Source organism: Loxodonta africana, chromosome 5 (assembly GCF_030014295.1).
Source record: "Loxodonta africana isolate mLoxAfr1 chromosome 5, mLoxAfr1.hap2, whole genome shotgun sequence".
Lineage (NCBI taxonomy): Eukaryota > Metazoa > Chordata > Mammalia > Proboscidea > Elephantidae > Loxodonta > Loxodonta africana.
In genome coordinates, this window is record NC_087346.1 from 80,293,194 (window position 1) to 80,310,649 (window position 17,456).

A 17,456-nucleotide genomic window follows, 5' to 3' on the forward strand; every position below is an offset into this window, starting at 1 on the left:
GGCAACACAGCTAGAGCTAGTATAATACAATTAAAAAAAAAAAAAAAAAGCTGCTGTTTCATTAAATGGAATATAGCAAGATAAACTTCAAGCAAAAAACCAACATTTTATTTACACTAATGTGAAACGAAAATGAATTTTGCACTATTCCTCTCTTTCGTGGAAGTATGTCTGGTGAGTGTCCATCTGCACATGTCAAAGAAGTTGAATTTGGAAAAGAAAGCAAAAAACTTTATTTGAAGCTAAATTTCTCCAGGGAAGATTTTTAGTAAGGATTTTATGATGTGCATTATTTTTTTAAAGGTTATCATACATTTCATCTACTTCTTAGGAACAATTTTGGTTATCCTTCTAAATGCAATAACTCATTTTCTCTATTTATGGATTCCTACATACATCTGTGTTTGGTCTGTTGAGCAGTACCTTTAAAGGAGTGCCGAGGTTTGACAGTGATCATTTTCACAACTTATGAAGAGATGACCTGTTTTTCCTATTTAACACCTATGTCAGCAAGCCATCTGTCATGGATTGAATTATGTCCCCCCAAAAATGTGTGTATCAACTTGGTTAGGCCATGAATCCCAGTATTCTGTGGTTGTCCTCCATTTTGTAATTATAATTTTATGTTGAGAGGATTACAGTGGAATTGTAACACCATCCTTACCCAGGTCACCTCCCTGATCCAAGGTAAAGGGAGCTTCCCTGGGGTATAGTCTGCACCACCTTTTATCTCGCAAGAGATAAAAGGAAAGGGTAGCAAGCAGAGAGTTGGGGACCTCATACCACCAAGAAAGCAGCACCAGGAGTAGAGTGCGTCCTTTGGGCCCAGGGTCCCTGTGCCTGAGAAGCTCCTCAACCATGGGAAGATTGAGGCCAAGGACCTTCTTCCAGTGCCTACATAGACAGAAAGCTTTCCCCTGGAGCCAACGCCCTGAATTTGGACTTGTAACATACTAGATGGTGAGAAAATAAATTTCTCTTTGTTAAAGCCATCCACTTGTGGTATTTCTGTTATGGCAGCACTAGATGACTAAGACACCATCATTTCAAGAGAAAATCTATCATCGTACAATTTTTCAAGAACACTGTAGTTTATATCGGTTTGACCATTGTCTGATTTTATTTAATGATTTCTGACACAAAGGGTTGAAAGAATTAACTGAAGGAATGTGCGGAGATTACCACTGCATTTTAAAGTTTGAATAAGGACTTCTAACCGGTTTGTTCAGTTTGAATCACTGCTGAGAATTTGTATTTCTACCCCAAATATACTGAATCAGAATCTTACATTTTAACAAGATTCCAAGGTGATTCTTAGGTACAATAAGATCTGGGAACCACTAGTGATTTTTTATATTTAGTGGTTCTCGGAATTGGTCCCTAACCAGCATCGTTAGCATCACCAGGGAACTTGTTAGAAACGCAAATTCTCAGCAGGGATTCAAACCGGAGCCAACCAGTTCAAAGCCCTGGTCTGAATAAACCTGGTCATGGGGTTTTGTCCGGGACAGTAAGCTACCCTGAGCGTAGCTGACAGAATACAAAGCACAACGACAAAGATGCTTTCCATTGCTTTGAAGCATTTCATTTTTCTAATTTATGATACTTCATAATATGTTGCCACCTGTTAATCTATGTGTGATTAATGGAAAACAGATTTGTGGATACACTTAGGATGATGAAATAAGGACTAAGTGATGTAAAAATCAAAACCAAATAAAAGTTAAGGAGCCGGGGCTATAGAGATGTGGTTAAACTAAATTGTTTCAAAATAGTAATAGTCTATGTGTCATTTACTCATTCCATTCAACAAAAAAAAAAAAATTAAGTGCATGTTATATGCCTTATTTCTATCTTCATGGATCATATAGTCTAGCAAGGGGCACAGGTGTTAAACAAATACATACTTAATGATATCTATTCTAATACCTTGGGAAACTAATAGAATGTGCAAAGAAAGCATGTCACAGGGGCACCTAATACAGCCTGAGGGGCCATGGTTACAGAAGGCTTCTCTAAGGAAGTAACCTTTAAACTGAGACTTGAAGAATGAGTAGACACTGGATAGAAGATGGGGGACTTGGGAGGGGTGCCCCAGACCTTTGTGAAATATCTAAAGATGAAGAGATTCTGGTGCCTTTGAGAAACTGTCAGAAGGCCTGTGTGGCTCAAGGACAGTGCACAGAAGAGGCTGAGGACAGCTGGGCCCCGCTCACACAGGACCTCGTATTACATCATTCTAGGAAGAAGAAAAACAAATTGCAGACCCGTGCTCGGCAATGTTAGTGACAATAATAGCACTAAAAATACCACTGTTGCATGTTCACTGAGTGTTACATCCTGTCCTGAGAATTTCAAACACATCATTTTGTCTTCGCAACAACCTATATTGTTTCATTATATTGATAAGATGAGAATATTTACATGGTCAATATGTGGTAAACCCAGATTTGAAGTAAGAGTTTTCTAGCCCCAAAGTTTGGGCTCTTACCATTGTTCTACACATAATGTTGCCTAGTATGGTATTTAAATGAGCTTACCACTACATGAATTAGCTATAATAACGGTTTAAATCTCTTCATGAATGATACTTGGCTAATAAGGAAAAAGTTGCATGTTGCAGTCCACCAAGAGGATCCTCAGAAGAAATGTCTGGCAATCTAATTCCAAAAATCAGCAATTGAAAAACCTCTGAAGGACAGTTGTACTCTGACACACATGGGATTGCCATGAGTTGGCTTCAGCTCAACAACAACTGACGCCAGAACTGGTATGATGTCTAAAGCTTTGTATTATGTAGCTAAATGGAGCATAGAAAGCTAAATAGTAAAATCCATTTAGGCTAGTAAAACATTTAAAATCAAGCAAAGAAACAACAACAACAAAAAAATATGTAGCAAAAGCATCAAAAATTTCCAAGCACAGGGCCTTAAAAAGATTCTTTGTTTCCAGCAATGTCTTATTAATCTCTACAAACTCAATACTTAGCACAGTACTGAGAACTATGACGCCCTCAAGCAATGTGGAATGAACGGATGAATAACAAATGAGTAAATAAATGAACGCTCCAAACTGTGAGCAGTGCAAATGTAAACTCAGTGAATGTCAGATAGAATGTGACTCCAGACTGAATCTAACAAAGAGGAGGCAACACCAACATGCCTTCTTGAAAGATAGAAAGAAAGGTATAAAATAGAAATTCCGCCAGGTCAGCAAGAAAAGAGAGAAAGAATCCCCACACTATTCATCCTGGATATAGAGACAGGCTTTAAAAAACATGCTCATTTAAGTTCAGCTTTAAAAAAAAATTTTTTTTTTTTTTTTATGGATATAGCTATGACCCAAATGATCTTGCACAAGGGCCAGCTCTGCATTCATACACACAATTTTAAAAGTCAGTCCTCAAGAACAAACTTTTCCAGAAGATAGGGCATTTGTTTACCCCTCAATTCATATATGCCACTCAGTCAAATCGAGTTTTCCAGGGTTTTCACTATGCACTCCTGCTATCCAAAAGCTAAGACTTTAATGTTTTTTTTTTTTTTTTTTCTTTTTTTCCCAGAAAAACATCATGTAGTTAATTTAGGGGAGAAAACAAGGGGAAATGCTTGGCTATTTGGAGAATCAAACCAAAATGGATTAAAATGACTTACTGAGAATATTGTTATCATTGTTAGCTGCCATCCTGTCAGTCTTGACTCACGCAACCCCATCAACATCAGGATCGAACCGTTGAGATCCATGAGGTTTTCATTGGTTGATTTTTGGAAGTAGACTCCCAGGCCTTCCTTCCTAGTCTGTCTTAGTCTGGAAGTTCCACTAAAACCTGTTCGGTATCATAGCAACACACAAGTCTCCACTGATGAATAGGTGGTGGCTGCACTTGAGATGCACTGGCCAGGAATGGAGCCCAAGTCTCCCTACATGGAAGGTGAGAATTCTGTCACTGAACCACCATGCCCCCTTGAGATGGAAGTGTGGTGATGTGGGCATATGATATGTTTTAGCAGGACTTTAATGTCCAACAAAAGACACACATATAAGTTGAGAATGCTATTTTATGTCTTTTCATGGAGAACATGGATATAAAAAACAGCATTGTGTACTCAAGATCCTGTAGTTTTGTATAAACTGAGGAGTCTAGCAATTGAACATTAAGGGCAGAGTTTAGCTTAATACATCTACATGGTGCTGGGGGTAAGGTTAGACTAAAGGTTTAGAAGAGTCGTTTTACCAGAGCTCAACATTTTTTCACACTGTTTTTATTGAGAAAGTTATGGAAAACATTAAGAAGTTGATTGAGTGAGCAAAATTAGAACAAACTGTAGAGAAACTTCGCTGCACGTTTTAACAACGAACACAAGCTGGATTTGGACCCTTTTCACATAATCCTTTGTTGATTTAGCTACAGTAGCTGGCATTTATCAACATGCGTGTTAACAATGAACATCTTTTGCTTATATTAGTGAGGAATGTGAAAACCAATGAAAGCATGCAAAGAATAGCATGTTCATAAAGCACAAGAGGAAGAGAAGAATAAAGGAGTTTAATAAGTCATGGCAAAGTATATTATGACAATACATAGAATTTACCAGTGCGCTTGTTGGTATTCATCATAATTCCGTCCTGCATGAGAAGTGTGAACATCCAGCTCTTACTGGAAAAGTGATATTACTTTTAAGCAAAAACGACAACAAAACCTTCTCTGAATACTCTACCCCACAGCAATTCCTCCTTCATTCTGCATTCCCCAGAACTTACGAATATTTTCCCCTTTTGCTTCATATGTGCATGCTTGATGTTTAACTAGATTATGTATTCTTGGGCAAATGTGTCTTCTTTTTGCACAACCTATGCTCTTGCTTCTTTTTTAATATTTCATATTCCACCTTTTATAGTAGATGAACACTAAATATTTGTGGATAAATGAATAACTGAACAGTGAATAAATGAAGGAATACACAAACACAGTTTTGGACTGCTAGAATATAAGCCCATTGAGGGTAGAGCACTTGTCTCATCTTTGCCTATCACCCTGGGACAAGAGTGGCCAAAAAATAATCCCCCCTAAAACAAAAACAATTCCAGCCAACATGCTGGAACTGCCCCTCCCAAGCCCCCAACAGTGCTTCTTCTGAGCCTAGGCTTGGCATCAATGTCCTTCTCAGCCTCAAATCTCTTAGAACCTTCCCAACTAATCACTGTTGGCAGCTGAGATTAAAACTACTTGAGCCATCCCCGGCACATACTAAGTCCTCAATGAATGCTGAATTGTGGATACCATCCAGCACATTTTATTAAAGCAGAGACCAAAACGCAGAGACAAATTGAAACAAAGGCAGGAATGCAATATTGTGGTTTCAATAATAAATTTTTTTTTAATTATAAAAGATTATACTTCTATTCCTTTAAGTAGAAACACTGTGAGTGCCTTTATTTCATGTCATTTCCTTGTTTCCAAAGGTACTAAGTATGATGTACATGTATTTTAACGCTTCCTCCGGGTTAATCAGCAAACAGCTCCTATGACATATTTAACCTGATTGTTGTCACACTCCCCATCGCACTGCCGTTACAGTCGCTTGCCTGGAGTAGCAAGCAGAACCAGGAAAGGGGAAGACATTCTCAGTTACAGGTAGTCCCTGACATACGACAAATTAGACTTACAATGAATTGTGCTTACGACCGTCTGCTTTTATTTTCTTATCTTTAGTAATATGTGCTACATACATTGTCGCGGCACAGTTTGCTGATATAATCATTACCAGATGTTCACTCACAGATGTTCAATTTTATGATTTACTGTTCAAAACACTGCCATATAGATTTACTTTTCTAAACTAAATCAGGGGCTTCAGTTCCTTGAAAACCAATCACTTTGCTAAAGTTGATAGGCAGATTCGGGAAGCAGTGAGATGTTACTACTAAAATATACGAAGAAAAAAAGAAAGAAAAAGACCATGCAGACAACTGTCTCTAATTTTCTGACTAGAAATGCCACCCTCATTCCCAGAGATAATCCAGATGATCCAGGACCTTCCACAAGTGGGGTTATTACTGCAACTGACAAAATGATGATGTCATCCAACTCTTCTCCATCACTGGAGTAAATTTTTATGATTTGTGTAGTTTTTTATGTATTATTAAAATGTATCTGTAAGTTTATAGGTAATGGTTCCAATCCTCAAAGACAAATAAAGATTGGATTTATAAAGACACTGATAATAAAAGGAACAATAATGAAAACTAAAAAAAAAAAAAAAGAGCTATTTGACTTCTGTCAAAACCGACTTGGAGAAGAGTCCCTGCAACCGCACCTCATGGTAAGTCAGGGACTACCTGTATTTTACTTCTAAGGGATTTAAATAGAAACTTTAATAGAAATCAGGCTTCTGGGTGAAAATAAGTGCATGCAACTAACTCTTCCACAGGAAATCTGAGCATTGATCTCTGGGCTGTGCATTGGAAATATCCTTCTGTTTTAGATTTTTGTTTAACGCCACCCCAGTGTCAAACTCTGTCAGACATAGCATCTGGATTGTGGGATGTGTCAAAGATTTTAATAGGCTACATTTAAACTTTATGTCCTTAAATTTTAAAACCATCGGTGTGTATCTATAGCCTGGGTGGCACAAATGATTAAGTGCTGGACTACTAGTCAGAAAGTTGGCAGTTGGTATCCGCCCAGAAATGCCTCAGAAGACAGGCCTGGTGGTCTGCTTCTGACAGGGCACAGCCTTGGAAACAACACGGAGCAGTGCTACTCTGCACACGTGGGTCCTCATGAGCTGGAATCGACTTAGTACATAACACTCAGAGCGTGTCATTAAAAGGATTTTATTTGTAAGTAAGTAAATGGTTTATCAGTTGGCATAAATACAGAGAACATTGAAAGTTATTCAGAACCATTAAAACTGGGGGCTCTCTCTTCAGAAGAGGAAAATAAAACCTTTTTTAAAGTGGATATTGTTTCTAACTGCATAGCTTATAAATACTTGTATTCATTAGTACCTTTTCTTACCCAGGAGTCTCTGGATAATGCAAACAGTTAACATGCTTTACTGCTAACTAAAAAGTTTGAAGCTTGAGTCAACCAATATCAATCCGTCGTTTAGAGACGTTGAGGGCTTTATAGCTCCAAAAGTTAAATCGGTCACAAAAATAGGTCAATATGAAGAATAAGGAGTCTCCACGTGGTACGAAGAGTTAATGTGCTTAGCTGGTAACTGAAAGATTTGAGGTTAGAGTTCACCCAGTCAGAAGAAAGGCCTGGCGATCTACTTCCAACAAATCAGCCACTGAAAATCTGTGGAGCACAATTCTGCTCCGACACACACGGGGTCCCCGTGAGTCAGAATTTACTCAACGGCAGTGAGACAAGTTTCTTACAGCACCTTACCACATTCTGGTTGCATCTACCTGTAGGTACTCACTCAGCCTGTTGGTGCTGGGGCTGTCACCGCTGGGCCCAGTCACTCTGAATCAAGCCCTGCTTCACCGAGGTCAAAGGTCACAGGTGCAGCATTTCTACCTGGTTCCGGTCACCGCTGTTGTGGGTAAACACTGTTCCTATCCCACTTCAGAACTTGTCAGAGTAACTGAGTTGGGTCATGGGGTGAGGAGGGTGAAGGGGAACGGGCTGTGTCTATTTGCAGCACTGTGGGGTTGAGAGTCTTGTGGCAGACTTGTGAGCAGCCATCAACGCAGAGAGAGGGTCTCTGGAACAGATTCAAAAAAGTTGTAGAAATACAAAAAGCTCACTTTGTACTGGTTCAAATGATACATCAAGAAGTACAGTACTTGAGCAACGCTATATATTAATTTTCTCTATCTATGCTTTCATCTTTTTTTTTCTAATTTTCACAAGTAAAATAATAAATGCTCTTGGAAACAAAAACAAAACAATACAGAGACCTACAAAGTAAAAGCAATATCCCCTTCATTCCCATCTCCAATTCCACACCTCAAAACTAACCACTAGTAATAATTTGGCACTTATCATTCCAAATTTACTTCTATTCTTATTTAAACACAGACATAGGGCTTTTATTTAATTTTTAATGTTTTTTAATATCATACAAAAATTAGATCATACTCTATCTTAAAATTTCTTTTTCAACTAACAAGATCTGTAATGGGTGTCTTTTCAATTAGCTCATTCAGATCGATACAGCTCATTTTAATGACTGCTTAAATTTCCAAATACTAGCTTGGAAGTGGTACCATTTAAATTGTTCTATTTTTTTCTCCTATGGAAACCCTGGTAGTGTAGTGGTTAAGTGCTATGGCTGTTAACCAAAAGGTCAGCAGTTTGAATCCACCAGGTGCTCCTTGGAAACTTTACTGGGGAGTTCTACTCTGTCCTTATAGGGTTGCTATGAGTCGGAATCAACTCGACGGCACTGAGTTTGGTTTTTTTGTTTGTTTTTTTGGTTTATTTTTTCTTCTATTACAAACAGCACTGAAATAAGCAGCTTAATAAGGGGGAGGGAAATCATTAAGTTTGGTGATTCCTCCGGAGACAAATGGCTTCAGTTTGAATCCTGGCCTTCCACCTACTAGCTGTGTGACCTTTAAGCAAGCTATTTGCCTTTTCTTAATTCAGTGTCATAATCTGCAAATTAAAGTTGATAATGCCTAATGTTTTCATCAGGATTAAATGAACACACATGCTTAAAACAATACCTGGCACAAAAAGTGTTCAACAAATGTTAGTACTGTTAGCTACTATTACATGTATCTTTACACACTCAGAATAGCTTATCTGTTTGCTACGTACATAGAGTTCACTCAAAACGCACAGTCAACTCTGGAAATCTTCAAGCTGGCTCAGCACACCACTGCTTGAGGGCATTCCCTAATGTAAGAACATTTTACAGTTGGGTGGAAAATGTCAACCAAAGTTGTACTATTTCAAATTCCAACAACAATGGAAAGCGTGTCCCTCGACCACACTAAACCAGTTGCCTTAGAGTGGCAACTCCATGTGTGTCAATGTAGAACTGTGCTCAATACAGTGTTCAATGATTGATTTTTTGGAAGTAGATCACTGGGTCTTTCTTCTAAGGTACCTCTGAGTGGACTTGAACCTCTAACCTTTCAGATAGCAACCAACAATCCTTTATAACCACCCAGGGACTCCTGCCAACACTAGAGATTGTCGATCTTTTAAATTTAAATCTTTTAGAATGAAAACATTCTGCATCCCACTTTGAAATGTGGCGTCGGGGGTCTTAAATGCTAACAAGATGCATCAATTGGTCTCAACCCACCTGGATCAAAGGAGAATGAAGAATACCAAGGTGACAGGATAACTATGAGCCCAAGAGACAGAAAGGGCCACATGAACCAGGGACTTACATTATCCTGAGACCAGAAGAACTAGATGGTGCCTGGCCACAACCGATGACTGCCCTGACAGGGAGCACAACAGAGAACCCCTGAGGGAGCAGGAGATCAGTGGGATGCAGACCCCAAATTCTCACAAAAAGCCCAGACTTAATGGTCTGACTGAGACTAGAGGAATCCCGGCGGTCATGGTCCCCAAACCTTCTGTTGGTCCAGGACAGGAACCATTCCTGAAGACAACTCATCAGACATGGAAGGGACTGGACAGTGGGTAGGAGAGAGATGCTGATGAAGAGTGAGCTACTTGTATCAGGTGGACACTTGAGACTGTGTTGGTATCTCCTGTCTGGGGGAGGGGGATGGGAGGGTAGGGGGGTTGGAAGCTGGCAAAATTGTCACAAAAGGAGAGACTGGAAGGGCTGACTCATTAGGGGGAGAGAAAGTGGGAGTATGGAGTAAGGTGTATATAAACTTATATGTGACAGACTGACTTGATTTGTAAACGTTCACTTGAAGCTCAATAAAAATTAAAAAAAAAATGTTACTAGTTTGTCATAACACGTTATCAGGTTTGACTTCTCATTCAAAGAACAAGAAAATAAGCAGCTTCAGGTGCTTAAAATTCATGAAAAAAGGTCTGGGGGAAATGGAGATAAGAATCACGAACAGAAATAAGAATCCCCTATGTCTTTTTTGGAGGGGAGATGTATTTCTATTTCTTTTTTTTTTTTTTTTTAACATTTTATTGAGTTTTAGGTGAAGGTTTACACAGCAAATTAGTTTCCCATTCAGCAATTCACACACGAATTGTTCTGCAGCATTGGTTGCTACTCTGCAATGTGTCAGCACTCTCCCCGTTTCCACCCTGCCTTCTGCTTTTTGGAAACCCTGGTGGCTTAGTGGTTAAGTGCTATGGCTGCTAACCAAGGGATCAGCAGTTCAAATCCACCAGGTGCTCCTTAGAAACTCTATGGGGCAATTCTACTCTGTCCTATAGGATCCCTACGAGTCGGCATCGACTCAACGGCAGTGGGTTTGGTTTTGCTTTTTTTCCACTTTTCGGAAACCTTGGTGACAGAGTGGTTAAGAGCTACGGCTGCTAACCAGAAAGTCAGCAGTTTGAATCCACCAAGCACTCCTCGAAAACTCTATGGGGCAATTCTAATCTGCCCTATAGGGTTGCTATGAGTCGGAATCAACTCAACAGCAATGGGTTTTTTTCCCCTTTTCCAACCCCCCAGTTTCTCTGCCTCTCCTAGCCATCTCATCTTTGCTTTTGGGTAAATGTTGCCCATTTGGTCTTATATAGTTGGTTGTTCTAAGGAGCACATTCTTCACAGGTATTATTTTTTATTTCATAGGCCAAACTATCATTTGGCTGAAAGGTGATCTCCAGGAGTGGCTTCAGTTCCAGGTTAAAAGAGTGCCTTAGGGCGAGAGTCTAAGGGGTTCCTCCAGTCTCTCTCAGTCCAGTAAGTCTGGTCTTTTTTATGAATTTGAGTTCTGTTCTACATTTTTCTCCCATTCTAATCAGGACCTTCTATTGTGTCCCTGGTCAGAATAGTCAGTAATGGTAGCCAGGCACCATCTAGCTCTCCTGGTCTCAGGCTAGAGGAGGCTGTGGTTCCCGTGGGCCATTAGTCCTGTGAACTAATTGCTTTCTTGAGTCTTCAGTTTCCTTCACTGTCCTTCACTCCAAATGAGAAGGGAACAATAGTTGTATCTTAGATGGTCGCTCGCAAGCTTTTAAGACCCCAGGCGCTACTCACCAAACTAGGATACAGAACATTATCTTTATGAACTATGTTATTCCAATTGACCTAGATGTCCTCTATCTCCCTTTCTTGCCTTATTGCTCTGGCTAGGACTTCCAGTACAATACTGAATAAGAGTGATGATAATGAGCATTCTTGTCTCTTTCACATTCTCAAGGTGAATAATTTCAATTTCTCTCCATTGAGAATAATGTAGGCTGTTGCATTTGTATATATGTCCTTAATTATGTTGCGGAATTTCCCTTCTATTCCTATTTTGCTGAAAGCTTTTATCAGGAAAGGGTGTTGAATTTTATCAAATGCCTTTTCACATTAATTGAGATGATTATGTGATTCTTTTTCTTTGTTTAATTTATGTGGTGAATAATGTCGATTGATTTTCTAATGTTGAGCCACCCTTGCATCCCTGATATGAATCCAGCCTGATCATGATGTATTACTTCTTTTTGACATGCTGCTGTATTCTGTTGGCTAGAATTTTGTTGAGAATTTTTGGTCTATATTCATGAGGAATATTCATCTGTAATTATCTTATTTTGTAATCTTTTTTTGGCTTTAGTATCAGGGTTATGCTGGCTTCTTCAAATGAATCAGGGAGTATTCTCTCCTTTTCTATGTTCTGGAATAGTTTTGGTACAATTAGCGTCAACTCTTCTCTGAATGTTTGGTAGAACTCTCCAGTGAAGCCATCTGGGCCAGGGCTTTTTGTTGTTGTTGTTGTTGTTGGGAGATTTTTTATGATAGCTTCAATTTCCTCTTTTGTTATGTGTCTGTTTAGGCTTTCTACCTCTGTTTGTGTTAGTTTAGGTAGATACTGTGAGTCTAGAAATTTGTCCATTTTTTCTGGGTTTTTCAAATTTGTTAGAGTACAATTTTTCTTAGTAATAATTCTCTTTGTCTCAGTTGGTTTTGTTGTAATGTCACCCATTTAATTTCTTGTTTTGGTTATTGTGTCCTCTCATTCTTTTCCTTTGTCAATGTGGCCAGTGGTTTGTTAATTTTGTTAATCCTCTCAAAGAACTAACTTTTAGTTTTACTGATTATTTCCATTGTTTTTCTATTTTCTATATCATTTCTTTCTGCTCTGATCTCTACTTTTTCCTTTCTTCTGGTGGCTATAGACTACTTTTGTTGTTCCTTTTCTATTTGCTCAAGTTGTCAGGTTAAGTTAGTAATTTTGGACCTTTCTTCTCTTTTTATGTGTGCATTTATTGCTATAAACTTTCCTCTGACCACTGCTTTTGCTGTGTCCCAGAGGTTTTGGTATGCTGTATCTTCATTCTCATGTGATCCTAAAAAAATTTTTTATTTCATTTTTAATTTCTTCTATGACCCAGTAGTTTTTGATTATGATGTTCTTCAGTTTTCATGTATTTAATTTTTTTTTCTGTTCTCATCCTGTTACTGATTTCTAGTTTTACAGCATTGCAGTCAGAGAAGATGCTTTGTATTACGTAGATGTTTTTGAATTTATGGAGTCTCTTCTGGAGAATGATCCATGTGCTTTGGAGAAGAATGTGTACTGTGCTGCTGTTCGGTAGTGTGTTCTGTATGTCTATGAGGTCACATTGGTTGACTGTGTTATTTAGATCTTCTCTATCTTTTTTGAGTTTCTTTCTAGTTGTTCTGCCTGTCTTCAAAAGCGGTGTGTTAAAGTCTCCTACTGTTATTGTAGAACTGTCTATTTCTCTTTTCGATTCTGTTAGAGTTTGTTTTATGCATTTTGAAGCTCTGTCATTAGGTGCATAAATATTTATTATTGTTTTGTCATCTTGGTGGATTGACCCTTTAATCATTATATTTTGTCTCTTACAATGGATTTTGACTTAAAGTCTATTTTATCCAAAATTATTATTGCTACTCTTGCTCTATTTTGGATACTGTTTGCTTTGTATATATTTTTTTCCATTGTTTGATTTTTAGCTTGTCTTTGTGTCTAAGGTGAGTCTCTTGTAGGCAATATATTGATGGGTCATGTTTTTTTAATCCACTCTGCCACTCTGTGTCTCTTGACAGATGCATTTAATCTATTTATATTCAGTGTGATTAATGATACATGTGGATTCATTGCTGTCATTTTGTTATACTTTTCTTGTGGTGTAAATCGTTTCTTTTTTCCTTTTTTTGTAGTAAGTTCTTTTTGTATATGGATTTTCTTTTCCTGTCAATTGTTGTTGTTTTTGTGTTTACTGAGCCTTTTTTGTTTTCTTCTTTATTTTGGTGAGTAATTTATTACTTTTCTTTGTAGTTACCCTGAAGTTTACCTTAATCCTCTTAAAATTAGAACAGTCTGCTGTATCTTGAAATCTCCTTGACTTCCTCCCCATATGGAAGTTCTATAACTATACCTTTTATTTCCCATTTTTGTTTTGAAGTTGTTGTCATTTACAGTCTAACTCCTCTGGTTCTCTACAGTCAGTTTTCTAGCTTTATTTTGCTTTTGTGAAGTCTTTATCTGGGTTGGTATCTGGGTGATGTTGTTGTATGTCTTTATCTTAGGTTGCTGTCTGATATCACTGGTTTTTTTCTGAAGGACTCTAATATTTCTTGTAAGGTTGGTCTGGTTTTTACAAATTCCCTTAGTTTCTGCTTTTTGCTTTTTTTTTTTTTTTTTCCCTGCTTATCTGGGAATGTCTTAGTTTTTTGCCATCATTTTTAAAATACAATTTTGCCGGATATATGATTCTTGGTCAGTAATTATTTTCTTTCAGGATTTTATATATGTCATCCGATTGTCTTCTTTCCTGCGTGGTTTCTGACAAGAAATCAGTGCTTAGTCTTATTGGTGCCCCTTTGTAACTGATATTTCATTTTTCACAAGCTGCTTTCAGAATTCTTTCTTTTTCTTTGGTTTTGGAAAGTTTGATTAAGATATGTCCTGGTGATTTGGGGGGAGATCAACCCTATAGGGTTGCTATGAATCAGAATCGACTGAATGGCAATGGGTTTGGTCGGGGGAGTTATCCTGTATGACATTCATTTAGCTTCCTGGACGGTAACTGTCTGACCTTTCATAATATTTAGGAAGTCTTCAGCCAATACATCTTCAAAAAATTCTCTTTGTATTTTGCTTTTTTTCCTCCTCTTCTGGATTTCCTATTATGTGTAAATTATTCCTCTTGAAGGTGTCCCACATAACTCTTAGGCTTTCTTCATTTTTCTTCATTCTTTTTTCTAATTGTTCCTCAAGCAATTAAAATCAAGGATTTGTCTTCTATTTCGCTGATTTTTCTATTGATTCAATTCTACTTCTGTGTCCTTACATTATCTATTTCTGATATTTATTGTTAATTTTCTGAATTTCTAGTTGTTTTTGTATGGTTTCTAATTGTCTATTGAGTCAGTCATTTTGTTTTTGTATTGTTTTCCTGAATTCTTCTCAGGTTTTTTTTCTGTTTTCCTTGATCTTTTTTGAGAATCCTAAATATAAGTCTTTTTAATTCCGTCTCAGATAGTTCCATAATTGTTTCTTTCGCTGGAAAGTTTTCTTTCTCTTTATTTTGGTCACTTGTTTGAGCCATCCTATCCTGTTTATTCATATGATTTGTTATTATCTGTTGTCTTGGAGGCATTAAAGTGTTATTTTACTTATTTGTGTATTTATTTACTGATTATATGTTTGTTTTGTCCCTATTTTTTGTTTTGTTTTGATATATCAGGGCAGGTGTGGTAAGTATGTCTGCTGATTGCTGATCTGGCAGCATGGGAGCACTTACCACCTGTTACTGGGTGTGCAGAGCAGCAGCAGGCAGGGTAAGTGCATCTCACTCTTCACCAGGCATGCAGAGCTGCTGGGGGCAGGCAGAGTGGACCAGACTACCACTGTCATTGGTCCAGTGGCACAGAAGTACATAACGGTGCTCATCATGTGGACAGGGTGGTGTGGCAGGTGACTGGTGGGGCAGGTATGCTCACTGCCACTTGATGGGTGGGTGAGGTGGGACAGAGGGGTGTGGTGGCATTGGGTGTCAAACAGGGCTTGGAAAGGGGAAAGCGTGGCTCATCCCACAGTCCCCAAGTGGGCACAGTGGCAGAGGTGGAGAGGAGGGTTCATGCCACTAATCATCAGGAGGTTCGAGGGAGGGAGAATATGCTCCTCTGATCACCAGGCATGGGTGCTTGGGCATTGGCTGCAGCCAGCTATCAGGACCTCACCCCATCCAGATGCAAGGAGGAGAAATGCTGCCTGGAGTTTGGTTGTGTGGGGGATCTCCTGCTGACCCTCCATAGATACATTACCATATGTCCACCACTCATTACAATAACTGCCGCTGGTGAGTAGTCCTCTGTCTGGATCCTGGCTCCCTCCCTGCTCTGTGAATATGAGAGTCCTTGGAGCTTTTGTCCTCTTTCCTGTACTTGCCCTCCTTAGATTCAGTTATTGTCCTGCTCAACTGGCTTTACTCCAGGTATGTCTACATAATTTTTCTGTCTCCTATTGGGAATTTTGTGAAGTTGCCTTTCTATGCTCCTCACCTGAGATTGCTGCTGGCTTTGTCTCAAGATATCCACATTGTGCTGGGCCAGCTGGCAGGCACCTCTGCTCTGTATCTTTTCTTGTTTGCTGTTTTCATTCAGCTTCTTCTTCCAATAGGTGTCCCATCTAATTCTTTATCCTTCCGTTTGATGCTCAGGGTTTTAGGACTGACCTCTGTACCTGTTTCACTTGGTTTCTCAGGTCTTTGCTGTAGAGGTGCAGCATGGTGTATCTGACTAAGCCACCATCCTGGGCCAAGGATCTACTACTACCTTTTTATTGAAGAAGCAGGATCTTCATTCTGAGAAAGCATTCCTGCTACTGCACATTTAGCCTTTTGTCAGGTGATGTTTTCTCATGAGAAGCATCCTTTCCCCATTTTTACTTGTCTAGAGTGTATGTTAGAAGGCAGATACAAGTCACAGAGATTTGGGATTATTTTACTAGAGTGCCAGTATCAGGTATGCACTGGTAGAGGTCATAGCACTAAGAGTTGCCTCAGACGGGAGTAATACAGCATCATCTCCTTCCCCAAAGAACAGATCATGTTCTCCCAGGCATTCTTTATGAAAGCAGGTTGGGCAGGTTATAATTGTCACTCATCCCACTCCTCCCACATTTGTGACTTTTCACTTCTGTTTTGTGAAGTGGTAGTTGAAGTGCGGGGAGAAACAACTGTATTTCCCAGCATCCTCCTCAGACAGTATAAACAGTGTTCACAGACCTAATCCCATGTGGCTGTGAGGCATTTCAGTGCTTTTTAGAAGTCTAGTATTATCCAAGAAAGGCGCTTATGCTCTGCTGAGATCAAGATATTGTTTACAGAGATCAAGGTATTATTGACAGAGTAGATGCGATCTTTTGCCAAATGGTATAACTTTCTTTCTTGTAAGGATGCAGCATTCTGGATAACAGAGCCTTAATGAGTAAATTGAAATTCCCCAAACCATGGTTCGGATAAACGTACGTATAAATTAGACATTGTAAGTATCATAAAACAGAAGGCTAGAAAGTGAAATTTGTGACCAGCTGGTCAAATAAAGGTATACCTGGATACCTCATCAGTTTACCTAATTATATATGCCAGTAGAGGCTGGATTAGTGCTATGGGAGCCTGCACGAAGGTGCAAAGAGACCATCATCCTGGATGTAAATGAATATATCTAATTAAAGCAGAGATCTTGTAACTATACTGAATTAATGTAGACAACCAACAGGACTTAACTGAAGACAAAAAATAAATATATTCTGTTTGTGGCTTAGGTTATCTTTAAGTATTCCCCATGAATCAGGAGAACAAGAAAGGTAAAAAATCTGCATCACACTTTTACACCGATAGCACCTGTAAGAGACTGGTAACATGAGAACATACAATCAGGATAACACTCCGTTTTATAACTTCTAGAAAACAAAAAGAAGACAATTTTCCCCCAAATTATCAATCAGGCTCAGTGTCTATTAAAGTCATTGAACAGTTCATAAATATACAAGGATTGACCTACTCTTCACATTATATGTTAACTGGGAATTAAGAATAAGAGAAAAGTAAATATATCATTTAAAATAAAAAGAATGTTCCCTTTCTGCCATGGGGAAATTTATTTTCTTGGAGAGGGCAGGAAAGGATACTTTGTGGGTATGATTGAATGGCTCAAAGTCAGATTTTATTTGTGTAAAAATGCATAGAGATTTCTATTTTTAGGTAATGTTCAAGGAAATTTTCCTTACAATACAAGGTATCCAATTCTTACCACCAGCCTGACCTCTTTTTCATCCAAAGTCCCTTTTGAAGTCAATTGCAGCCCAGCACAAATAGGAGACAAATCGTGGGGAATAAGAATCTAGCCTGAGATGAA